Raw genomic sequence first — 13,335 nt, 5'->3', positions numbered from 1 at the left:
AAAAGTGAAAGTTATTGCAGATGAGTAGGAAAAACAAACCCGTTACGCTCGAATACAGCATTAGTAGTATGTTACTTGACAGATAGTCGTTTTTCCGTAGCTCTGTTTTCAAGTGCACCCGGAAAGGAAATGGCTGGTAATGGTACAGGGTACCCTCCGCTACGCAGTCTACTTTGGCTTGCAGAGTATGTGTGTAGATGTAGATCTAGAAGTTTTAGTCGACACATCCCACAGGACGGTAGGAGTACTGGAGCACTGACGTGAGTCAAGGCGTCAACGGTATAACACCTTCCACTTGCGCCAGTGTATTTAGTTCTTTCTGCTGCCGTGAAACCCGCGTCCGTAGCCGAGGTCGCCTGTGCAGAGGTGATCGAATGGGAGGTAAGCCGGTTCGAATCCTGGTGGTGGAGGGAATTTTCATTGCCCGTACTTGGCTAGCAAGTGGTTTAAGGTCACTGATCAGAAATCTCTTTGCGCCAATGTCCTGGATTAATTTATAGGGTTTAGGTTCCGCCTTCGGTGTAAAAAAACGTTTTTTTTTCTTTTAACCAAACACGTTTCGGCACCTCTGTGCAACCATCAGAGTGTTTTGTTTATTGAAAACTATAAAAAGTGAACATATTTTAGGTTGCTGAGCTAACAAAGTGAGGCATAAAGAAACTTTCTGGTCGTTTTTCTTCTAACCGTGATTTATAATGTATGGTTCTGCATGGCCATTTGCATGGTGTCCAGCACTGATAGTTCGTCATTTCTAAGCAATCGATGTAAATGTGAATAGGCTTTGCAAAATGTTTTGCGTACATACCTGTTATTACGTTTTGTTGTGACTGATCCTTCTTCTTTTGCCTTCGGAGGGCACTGCACACACATCTTAGATCACTTTGTATAATTAAAACGCGCTGAGAACTATGTTGTTGTGTTTCCTAATCCCGTTAGCGTTCATTTGTTCTCGAGAGAGTTTGGCGCGGAATTTAAATTTTGTTTACTCTCTCTCTCTCTCTCTCTCTCTCTCTCTCTCTCTGTGTGTGTGTGTGTGTGTGTGTGTGTGTGTGTGTGTGTGTGTAAGCTCCTGTAGCTGTTTGTGTTGTTTTTTATGTAAAATTCCTTTAATGTGTTAAATAATGTTCCTTTAATGAGTGTAGTGTTTTAATTTAAAACTTTTTTGCCTTCTGCTATTGCACTGATGATGGCACAAAGGTGCCGAAACATGTTGGGTAAAAAGAAAAAGCAGTCTTTTTGCATAAAAGACGGAACCCGCATCCTGTAATTTAACTGCAAGCACGGAAAGTAAAACAAGAACTGCAGATCCAGAAGGTCAGCAGTCCTGGATTAAATTCAAAACTACTCCGTAGTGCTTCACGACACTGATAGAGGTGATCTGCCTGTCGAGTGATGTTAGGCACAGTAGGCCAACTTGGTGCTTTTCGAGAGCAGTCGGGCAAGTGTCGGCACCGGGTTTCACTCACGCAAGACTACGCTCGAAACGCGGCTGGCTATTTCGATGCCCTTTTCATTCCGTATGAAATCGATTAAGGAAGGAGAGGAAGACAATGGTGCGGATTACATGGACAATGTTTATTGAAGTACATCGAATCCCAGAAACCAGAAATACTGCGCTTTTTCTAGTCTCAGCTCTTTTCATTTTAACTTAGAGCTGGAACGGCCTGTTTGCTGGATGACTCTTGAGTGTGGGACGGGACAGTACCTTGCATTTGGGACAGAACACACCAGACTGCTGCTGGAAAAGAACGGATCTCTGCCATGAGTGGAGATTGCGGCCTCAGCAGTCTGTGTTCGCTCACGTTGGATCGCCAGCACAGAGCCAGGGGACCCAGCCGCTGTTGTGTATTTTACACAATGGACCAGCCTAGCGGCAGAACTGTGGCCGAGTCACCAGGCAAACAGCTGGAGAGGGCCTCTTTGCTATGTTAACGAAAAAAATCTTTTGCAGACAACCGTCGCTTGCTTTCCCGAACAAACATTGAGTGCTGAAATAATGGGTCTAGCCTCATGTGCGGCTCTTTAATTTCAGAGGACCTCATGTGAGGCTAGTGCCGGGTCTGAAGCTATACTATCACTAAATCAGTCAGTTTGTAAGTAGGCTGTTTAGGTTTTTTTATTGGTAACGCCACCTCTGTATGAAAATCACTGGCTGTGCTGTGTGCAGTCTGTGGCTGCTTTGCATTGTTGTAATACTCGCCATTGTAGTGTTAGGCAGCTGGCTGCGAACAGCGCGTAGCGTTGCGCAGTTGGAGGTGAGCCGCCAGCAGTGGTGGATGTGGGGAGAGAGATGGCGGAGTTTTGGAATTTGTCATGAGCTGATATATATATATATGATGATATCAAGGTAAATACATTGTTTGTTCTCTATTAATATCTTTCATTTGCTAACTATCCCTATGAGTAGTTAGTGCCTTCAGTAGTTTGAATCTTTTATTTAGCTGGCAGTAGTGGCGCTCGCTGTATTGCAGTAGCTTGAGTAGCGAAGATTTTTGTGAGGTAAGTGATTTGTGAAAGGTATAGTTTAATGTTAGTCAGGGCCATTCTTTTGTAGGGAATTTTGAAAGTCAGATTGCGTTGCGCTAAAAAAATATTGTGCGTCAGTTTAAGGACAGTCGTGTATAATTGTTAAGAAAGGGGACGTTTCAAGTTACGTCATGGCGATATAGCTGAAACGACTGCTTTTTGAAATGGAAGGCGATTTGCGATATCATTGCACTGCTATCATGATGCGTCTTGGGAAAATTCTGTGTGCTTGAGGGAATCCGCGCTATTGGGCCGCCGTGTGCGCACTTTTCGCTATTGTCGGACATACTCGTATATGGTTTAGCGGGAAAATATTGCTGGGTGTAGGAAGACGTTAGGAAATAAACAAACGGTGTGAAGAGATCGCAGTTCGGAACGCGCAGCTGGGAACGGAAGTGGCGGTCCAGAGGGCGCATCTTAGCGTCTGACCAGCGTTCGGAGTTGCAGCCGCAGAGCCGGCCGAAGTGGCCGTGCGGTTCTAGGCGCTGCAGTCTGGAACCGCGAGACCGCTACGGTCGCAGGTTCGAATCCTGCCTCGGGCATGGATGTGTGCGATGTCCTTAGATTAGTTAGGATTAACTAGTCCTAAGTTCTAGGGGACTAATGACCTCAGAAGTTGAGTCCCATAGTGCTCAGATCCATTTGAACCATTTTTTGCAGCCGCAGAACTGCGTCCACATTCTCTGCAACACACCCATCTGTACATCGGCGGCGTCCAGCGCAGCTGTCCGAGATTTATTACGGTCAGCCGGAGTGGCATCGCCGGCGTTATAGAGCATTCTTGATCCGCACTCTCGGATGTTTCTTTCATGACCTGTCTGTGATTCACATTTGCTGTATTGGGTGCACCAGCATCTACACTACTGGCCATTAAAATTGCTACACCAAGGAGAAATGCAGATGATAAACGGGTATTCATTGGACAAATACATTATACTAGAACTGACATGTGATTACATTTTCACGCAATTTGGGTGCGTAGATTCTGAGAAATCAGTACCCACAACAACCACCTCTGGCCGTAATAACGGCCTTGATACGCCTGGGCATTGAGTCAAACAGAGCTTGAATGGCGTGTACAGGTACAGCTGCCCATGCAGCTTCAACACGATACCACAGTTCATTAAGAGTATTGACTGGCGTATTGTGACGAGCCAGTTGTTCGGCTACCATTGACCAGACGTTTTCAATTGGTGAGAGATCTGGAAAATGTGCTGGCCAGGGCAGCAACGAACATTTTCTGGATCCAGAAAGGCCCGTACAGAACCTGCAACGTGCGATCGTGCGTTATCCTGCTAAAATGTAGGGTTTGGCAGGGATCTAATGAAGGGCAGAGCCACGGGTCGTAACACATCTGAAATGTAACGTCCACTGTTCAAAGTGCCGACATTGCGAACAAGAGGTGACCGAGACGTGTAACCGATGGCACCCCATACCATCACGCCGGGTGATACGTCAGTATGGCGATGATGAATACACGCTTCCAATGTGCGTTCACCGCGATGTCGCCAAACACGGATGCGACGATCATGATGCTGTAAACATAACTTGGATTCATCCGAAAAAATGACGTTTTGCCATTCGTGCACCCAGGTTCGTCGTTGAGTACACCATCCTAGGCGCTCCTGTCTGTGATGCAGTGTCAAGGGTAACCGCAGCATGATCTCCAAGCTGATAGTCCATGCTGCTGCAAACGTCGACGAACTGTTCGTGCAGATGGTTGTTGTCTTGCAAACGTCCCCATCTGTTGACTCAGGGATCGAGACGTGGCTGCACGATCCGTTACAGCCATGTTGGAAAGATGCCTGTTATCTCGACTGCTAGTGATACGAGGCCGTTGGGATCCAGCACGGCGTTCCGTATTTCCCTCCTGAACCCACCGATTCCATATTCTGCTAACAGTCATTGGATCTCGACCAACGCGAGCAGCAATGTCACGATACGATAAACTGCAATCGCGATACGCTACAATCAGATCTTTATCAAAGTCGGAAATGTGATGGTACGCATTTCTCCTCCTTACACGAGACATCACAACAACGTTTTACTAGGCAACGCCGGTCAATTGCTGTTTGTGTATGAGAAATCGGTTGGAAACTTTCCTCATGTCAGTACGTTGTAGGTGTCGCCACCGGCGCCAACCTTGTTCAGCATCTTCTTCCTGTTGATTAAATTTCGCGTCTGTAGCACGTCATCTTCGTGGTGTAGCAATTTTAATGGCCAGTGGTGTAGATTAACTACCGGGTTTCGAGCCATTGTGGTCGCTTGACATTAAAGAATTTTCAGACGAAATTACTGTTAGATATTTTGCGTTAGAAGGGCTTAGTTACATTGTTGGGGAAAATAACACTGCATACCAATCAAAATCTAGTAGTTAAACTTACAGGGGTACAATTATTGTACTATATGACAAAGACGTAAATTACTTGAAAACTATAGCGTGCACACACGTTATTCAAGATGTGAACGGCACTACAGACATTCGAATTTAGATTATGACATGCTCGATATGCCTGCCATCCTTGGCGATGATGTGGCGCAGACGAATAGTGAAATTCTGCATGACCCGCTGAAGTGTCGGAACATCGATACTGTAGATGATCTCCCAAATGGCTGTTTTCAGCTCAGCAGTGGTTTCGGGGTAATTGCTGTACACTTTGTCGTTAATATAGCCCCAGAAAAAGGAATTGCATGTGTTCAGATTCGGATAATATGGCGTCCAATCGAGGCCCATGCCAGTGGCTTCTGGGTACTCCACAGCCAGAATGCCCTCCCCAACGTGCTCCTCCATGGCATCAAACACTCTCCTGCTTAGATGAGATCGAGCTCCGTCTTGCATGAACCACATCCTGTCGAAATCAGGATCACTTTGGTTAATGTTCGGTCACCGTGCCATCAAGGAATATCGCACCGATTATTCCGTGGCTGGACATTGCATACTACATAGTCACTAGCTGAGGGCGAAGAGGCTTTTCGATAGCAAAATGCGGATCTCAGTCCCCCAAGTGCACCAATTTTGCTTATTGACGAACCCATCCAAATGAAAGTGGGTTTAATCGCTAAACCAACATTCTAATTCCCGTCATTCCCCGCGGCCGACCGTGAAGTCTGGACGTCCTAACACAAGCCTTTCAGAAGTTGTGACGATTTTATTTCATATACACTCCTGGAAATTGAAATAAGAACACCGTGAATTCATTGTCCCAGGAAGGGGAAACTTTGACACATTCCTGGGGTCAGATACATCACATAATCACACTGACAGAACCACAGGCACATAGACACAGGCAACAGAGCATGCACAATGTCGGCACTAGTACAGTGTATATCCACCTTTCGCAGCAATGCAGGCTGCTATTCTCCCATGGAGACGATCGTAGAGATGCTGGATGTAGTCCTGTGGAACGGCTTGCCATGCCATTTCCACCTGGCGCCTCAGTTGGACCAGCGTTCGTGCTGGACGTGCAGACCGCGTGAGACGACGCTTCATCCAGTCCCAAACATGCTCAATGGGGGACAGATCCGGAGATCTTGCTGGCCAGGGTAGTTGACTTACACCTTCTAGAGCACGTTGGGTGGCACGGGATACATGCGGACGTGCATTGTCCTGTTGGAACAGCAAGTTCCCTTGCCGGTCTAGGAATGGTAGAACGATGGGTTCGATGACGGTTTGGATGTACCGTGCACTATTCAGTGTCCCCTCGACGATCACCAGTGGTGTACGGCCAGTGTAGGAGATCGCTCCCCACACCATGATGCCGGGTGTTGGCCCTGTGTGCCTCGGTCGTATGCAGTCCTGATTGTGGCGCTCACCTGCACGGCGCCAAACACGCATACGACCATCATTGGCACCAAGGCAGAAGCGACTCTCATCGCTGAAGACGACACGTCTCCATTCGTCCCTCCATTCACGCCTGTCGCTACACCACTGGAGGCGGGCTGCACGATGTTGGGGCGTGAGCGGAAGACGGCCTAACGGTGTGTGGGACCGTAGCCCAGCTTCATGGAGACGGTTGCGAATGGTCCTCGCCGATACCCCAGGAGCAACAGTGTCCCTAATTTTCTGGGAAGTGGCGGTGCGGTCCCCTACGGCACTGCGTAGGATCCTACGGTCTTGGCGTGCATCCGTGCGTCGCTGCGGTCCGGTCCCAGGTCGACGGGCACGTGCACCTTCCGCCGACCACTGGCGACAACATCGATGTACTGTGGAGACCTCACGCCCCACGTGTTGAGCAATTCGGCCTCCCGCATGCCCACTATACGCCCTCGCTCAAAGTCCGTCAACTGCACATACGGTTCACGTCCACGCTGTCGCGGCATGCTACCAGTGTTAAAGACTGCGATGGAGCTCCGTATGCCACGGCAAACTGGCTGACACTGACGGCGGCGGTGCACAAATGCTGCGCAGCTAGCGCCATTCGACGGCCAACACCGCGGTTCCTGGTGTGTCCGCTGTGCCGTGCGTGTGATCATTGCTTGTACAGCCCTCTCGCAGTGTCCGGAGCAAGTATGGTGGGTCTGACACACCGGTGTCAATGTGTTCTTTTTTCCATTTCCAGGAGTGTAGTTCAATAATATCCTGTATATGCACTGAGTTCGTAAATCATTCAGCAATCTTGAATAATGTGTTCATTTTTTTACAGAGTTTTAACGAATAATTATTGTGTTTATTGTTGTATCCACGGACCCAACCAACCAACCAATTCGCGCACGCACGCCCTGACCATGACATCGCTGGCCACAGTTCCTGTCGCGGCCGTCGGCGTCTCAGGGCGTTACCGCCGACGGAAGAGGTCGCGCTACGGCTGAGCTCGGCTCCGCAGCGCCCTCTGCCTTTTGCATATAAGGAGGAGCGCTGGCCCCGAGACGGACAGTCGATTGTCGATTGTCTATTGCTAGCCTTTCGTGGAGTTTATAGCGGAGCCATTGCAGTGTGATATTTGTTATTGTATTCGACTAGGCTCAGTACACGGATTACTCTTGGATATTACTGGGACTTGTATTGCTGGTGCACGTTTGGTCAGAAATGAAGATAAGTTATCTCTTCATTCTAGCTGGCGCAGTCCTTATCATTAATTATTTTTCGGCCAACAGACATAGCTACATCCTGGTCACTACCCACGATTTATACAATTTGTGGTGGCTTCCCCAAAAGTACCGCCGACGACCTTGGGTTTGGGAGCAGTCACAAAATTTATTGGAAGATTGTTTCTGTTGGACACCTTCCATTCGCATTAAAAAAATTTTGTGTAAATCTCCAAATTTGAATCTATATTCAGGGCCATATAAAACACGTTATTCATTAAAACTGCTCAAATTAAAAATTGTTAACTCAGGTTTTAGTTTTCTGGGACCGGACAGTTTTTCGCACGCAGGGCGCAGGGCGTTTTGCACACTGCAGAAGCACTTAGCTCAGTCCTCCAGACGACACACACACATACTTGACACTTCACAGCAGGTGGGAGGAAGCCAATGGCAATGAAATTACAATGAAATGAATACCCCTAGCTGCATACAGGCGTTGATATAAGTCAATTGGGACAGTTGAAAATGTGTACCCCGACCGGGACTCGAACCCGGGATCTCCTGCTTACATGGCAGACGCTCTATCCACATTTTTTTGTTTTCTTTCATTTTATTCGATATAGTTCGTTGCGTTTGGTCTGGGCGGACGTCACAAGACATCCGTTCAAGTTGATCGTTGATTCTTTTATTACAGAGAGCACACAGCCCTCTGACCGAACACTCTGAGTTATCGGGCCGGTAGTCCATCTGAGCCACCGAGGACACAGAGGATAGTGGGACTGCAGGGACTTATCTCTGGCACGTCTCCCGTGAGAGCCACGTTCGCAACTTATTGTCCCACACTATATTCATAGTGTCCCTGTCCATTATACTCATTACTCGCGGCTTTACTGCCGATTCCCGTAAGAGTTCGGGCACTGTTCGTGCATCATTTGCACAGAAGAAGATGGTCAAATGGTCGGTGAGCGTCATATATACACTCCTGGAAATTGAAATAAGAACACCGTGAATTCATTGTCCCAGGAAGGGGAAACTTTATTGACACATTCCTGGGGTCAGATACATCACATGATCACACTGACAGAACCACAGGCACATAGACACAGGCAACAGAGCATGCACAATGTCGGCACTAGTACAGTGTATATCCACCTTTCGCAGCAATGCAGGCTGCTATTCTCCCATGGAGACGATCGTAGAGATGCTGGATGTAGTCCTGTGGAACGGCTTGCCATGCCATTTCCACCTGGCGCCTCAGTTGGACCAGCGTTCGTGCTGGACGTGCAGACCGCGTGAGACGACGCTTCATCCAGTCCCAAACATGCTCAATGGGGGACAGATCCGGAGAGCTTGCTGGCCAGGGTAGTTGACTTACACCTTCTAGAGCACGTTGGGTGGCACGGGATACATGCGGACGTGCATTGTCCTGTTGGAACAGCAAGTTCCCTTGCCGGTCTAGGAATGGTAGAACGATGGGTTCGATGACGGTTTGGATGTACCGTGCACTATTCAGTGTCCCCTCGACGATCACCAGTGGTGTACGGCCAGTGTAGGAGATCGCTCCCCACACCATGATGCCGGGTGTTGGCCCTGTGTGCCTCGGTCGTATGCAGTCCTGATTGTGGCGCTCACCTGCACGGCGCCAAACACGCATACGACCATCATTGGCACCAAGGCAGAAGCGACTCTCATCGCTGAAGACGACACGTCTCCATTCGTCCCTCCATTCACGCCTGTCGCGACACCACTGGAGGCGGGCTGCACGATGTTGGGGCGTGAGCGGAAGACGGCCTAACGGTGTGCGGGACCGTAGCCCAGCTTCATGGAGACGGTTGCGAATGGTCCTTGCCGATACCCCAGGAGCAACAGTGTCCCTAATTTGCTGGGAAGTGGCGGTGCGGTCCCCTACGGCACTGCGTAGGATCCTACGGTCTTGGCGTGCATCCGTGCGTCGCTGCGGTCCGGTCCCAGGTCGACGGGCACGTGCACCTTCCGCCGACCACTGGCAACAACATCGATGTACTGTGGAGACCTCACGCCCCACGTGTTGAGCAATTCGGCGGTACGTCCACCCGGCCTCCCGCATGCCCACTATACGCCCTCGCTCAAAGTCCGTCAACTGCACATACGGTTCACGTCCACGCTGTCGCGGCATGCTACCAGTGTTAAAGACTGCGATGGAGCTCCGTATGCCACGGCAAACTGGCTGACACTGACGGCGGCGGTGCACAAATGCTGCGCAGCTAGCGCCATTCGACGGCCAACACCGCGGTTCCTGGTGTGTCCGCTGTGCCATGCGTGTGATCATTGCTTGTACAGCCCTCTCGCAGTGTCCGGAGCAAGTATGGTGGGTCTGACACACCGGTGTCAATGTGTTCTTTTTTCCATTTCCAGGAGTATATATATATATATATATATATATATATATATATATATATATATATATATATATATAAGCAATGGCAAACCAGCTCTACTATGAAGTCCCCTTGTGCGGCAGTGCAGGGTTCCTGCATCTGCTCCCGCCACGGTTATTCCCTGAGTATGAGACTGCCTATCAAGTGCTGTTAAAGTGAAGCCTAAGTTCGTACCGTACGTATTCGGTACCGTCGATACATCTATCCACTTACAAAGTAATCGTTATTCGTTACTTCCGTTACTGAACGCTGTTCCTGGCGTATCCAGTGTATGTGAGTGCTATTCTGCGAACGGCGCAGGTTGAGGCTATATCCGCGCTCGAGAATAGGATCTCTTCCCTAAAAAGGGTTTTCTCTTTTACACACTACAGAAGTCACCATGATTGTACTAGCGTTAACGGCAACTGCTGAAGTTGCAAGACTGGCTATCTTTTTAGATCAGAATAAATCCAAACGCAGCATCACTGAGTTTTACTGGCCCCCTTAACCTGCACGACGCTGATCGCTATAAGATATTGGTCAGGCGATGATATGAAGTTGATTTGCCGGCCGAAGTGGCCGAGCGGTTAAAGGCGCTACAGTCTGGAACCGCACGACCGCTACGGTCGCAGGTTCGAATCCTGCCTCGGGCATGGATGTGTGTGATGTCCTTAGGTTAGTTAGGTTTAAGTAGTTCTAAGTTCTAGGGGACTTATGACCACAGCAGTTGAGTCCCATAGTGCTCAGAGCCATTTGAACCATTTGAACCATGAAGTTGATTTGGGTTTCGTGCCGCGACCATCGCCCCGTGTCCTGAAACTTGAGACATTATTGGCTGCTTCAAGGTCACTTCGCCAGTGCCGTGTTTGGCTGCTAGATGTGTGAACAGCTGCAGAGTAATTAGTCCCGGCGAGCAGCTAGGCTGCAGGCCTGCAGCGTTAACGACCCTCAAGACTACGTAGGCCTCACTATAAGCACATTCGGCGCTTCTGCTGTCTACAGCGGCAAGCCACGGCGACATGCTTAAGGTGTTCCGGCAACTTGCTATAAATCTATTTCACGCTTTGGGCTCTGCAAAAGCCGGCGACCTGTCATACGGCGGAAGTCCGAGGGTGCGAAATGAATGAACACTGCCGACTGCGCAGAGTCCGACACGAACTAGATGCGTGGAAAGAAAACGCGACGAGTGACATATTCGGCACTCTGTCAAATCTACATCTACATCTACATTTATACTCCGCAAGCCACCCAACGGTGTGTTTGGCTCTGAGCACTATGGGACTCAACATCTTAGGTCATAAGTCCCCTAGAACTTAAACCTAACTAACCTAAGGACATCACACACACCCATGCCCGAGGCAGGATTCGAACCTGCGACCGTAGCAGCCCCGCGGTTCCGGACTGCAGCGCCAGAACCGCACGGCCACTGCGGCCGGCCCAACGGTGTGTGGCGGAGGGCACTTTACGTGCCACTGTCATTACCTCCCTTTCCTGTTCCAGTCGCGTATGGTTCGCGGGGAGAACGACTGCCGGAAAGCCTCCGTGCGCGCTGGAATCTCTCTAATTTTACATTCGTGATCTCCTCGGGAGGTATAAGTAGGGGGAAGCAATATATTCGATACCTCATCCAGAAACGCACCCTCTCGAAACCTGGACAGCAAGCTACACCGCGATGCAGAGCGCCTCTCTTGCAGAGTCTGCCACTTGAGTTTGCTAAACATCTCCTTAACGCTATCACGCTTACCAAATAACCCTGTGGCGGGAAACGCGCCGCTCTTCTTTGGATCTTCTCTATCTCCTCTGTCAACCCGACCTGGTACGGATCCAACACTGATGAGCAACACTCAAGGATAGGTCGAACGAGTGTTTTGTAAGCCACCTCCTTTGTTGATGGACTACATTTTCTAAGGACTCTCCCAACGAATCTCAACCTGGCACCCGCCTTACCAACAATTAATTTTATATGATCATTCCACTTCAAATCGTTCCGTACGCATACTCCCAGATATTTTACAGAAGTAACTGCTACCTGTGTTTGTTCCGCTATCATATAATCATACAATAAAGGATCCTTCTTTCTATGTTTTCGCAATACGTTACATTTGTCTATGTTAAGGGTCAGTTGCCACTCCCTGCACCAAGTGCCTATCCGCTGCAGATCTTCCTGCATTTCGCTGCAATTTTCTAATTCTGCAACTTCTCTGTACACTACAGCATCATCCGCAAAAAGTCGCATGCAACTTCCGACACTATCCGCCAGGTCATTTATATATATTTTGAAAAGCAATGGTCCCATGTGGCACGCCAAAGGTTGCTTTAACGTCTGTAGACGTCTCTCCATTCAGAACAACATGCTGTGTTCTGTTTGCTAAAAACTCTTCAATCCAGCCACACAGCTGGTCTGATATTCTGTAGGCTCTTACTCTGTTTATCAGGCGACAGTGCGGAACTGTATCGAACGCCTACCGGAAGTCAAGGAAAAAGGCATGTACCTGGGAGCCTGTATCTAATATTTTCTGGGTCTCATGAACAAATGAAGCGAGTTGGGTCTGAGCACTATGGGACTTAACATCTGACGTCATCAGTCCCCCTAGAACTTAGAACTACTTAAACCTAACCAACCTAAGGACATCACACACATCCATGCCCGAGGCAGGATTCGAACCTGCTACCGTAGCGGCCGCGCGGTTCCAGACTGAAGCGCCTAGAACCGCTCGGTCACATCGGCCGGCGGCAGTCTGTCCCGAATGCTTTCCGTCCTCTGCTGGTGTGTTGCTGCGCGTTATGGCATCCTTACCAGATAGGAGTAACGGAGGACGTGTAAGAAGAACGGCAGCTCGTTTCGTACTATCCTGAAATTGTGCAGTGTGTCACGGATGTGGTTCGCCAGTTGGTGTGCCAATCATTAAAACGACGACTTTTTCGTAGAACAAAAATTCAATAACCAACTTTCTCCTCCGAATGCGAAAATACCACGTACATCTTCATTCCGCAAGCCACCTTACGGTCTGTGACGGAGGGTGCTTTGCCTTACTATCACTTCCTTCCTTTCATCTTTCATTCGCGGATGGTTCACGGGAAGAAGCACTTTGTGCATATTGCGCTCAACTTTTGACAGTCCGCCATTTTTCTGACGGAATGCCCTTTTTTTAACCGCTTACGTTCTCGCTCGTGTTTCCTGTCTGAGTTATCGGCCGTTTTAGCAAACGACGCGCGGGCTGTCGGCCGTGCTTTACTTTTTATCCGTCGTAGGAAAATGGCGAAGGACATTTAATCTCTAGTTCTAGACCTCCGTTTCTCTATGGCGTAAAATATAGACCTTTCTCCACGTCCCTGTTTTTAGCTGTGTTCTCTCCCGTCGATTGGAATTGACATGTAGCCCTTATTC

The sequence above is a fragment of the Schistocerca nitens genome, chromosome 8 (assembly GCF_023898315.1).
Source record: "Schistocerca nitens isolate TAMUIC-IGC-003100 chromosome 8, iqSchNite1.1, whole genome shotgun sequence".
Classification (NCBI taxonomy): Eukaryota; Metazoa; Arthropoda; class Insecta; order Orthoptera; family Acrididae; genus Schistocerca; species Schistocerca nitens.
Note: the sequence above shows the minus strand (reverse complement) of the source record.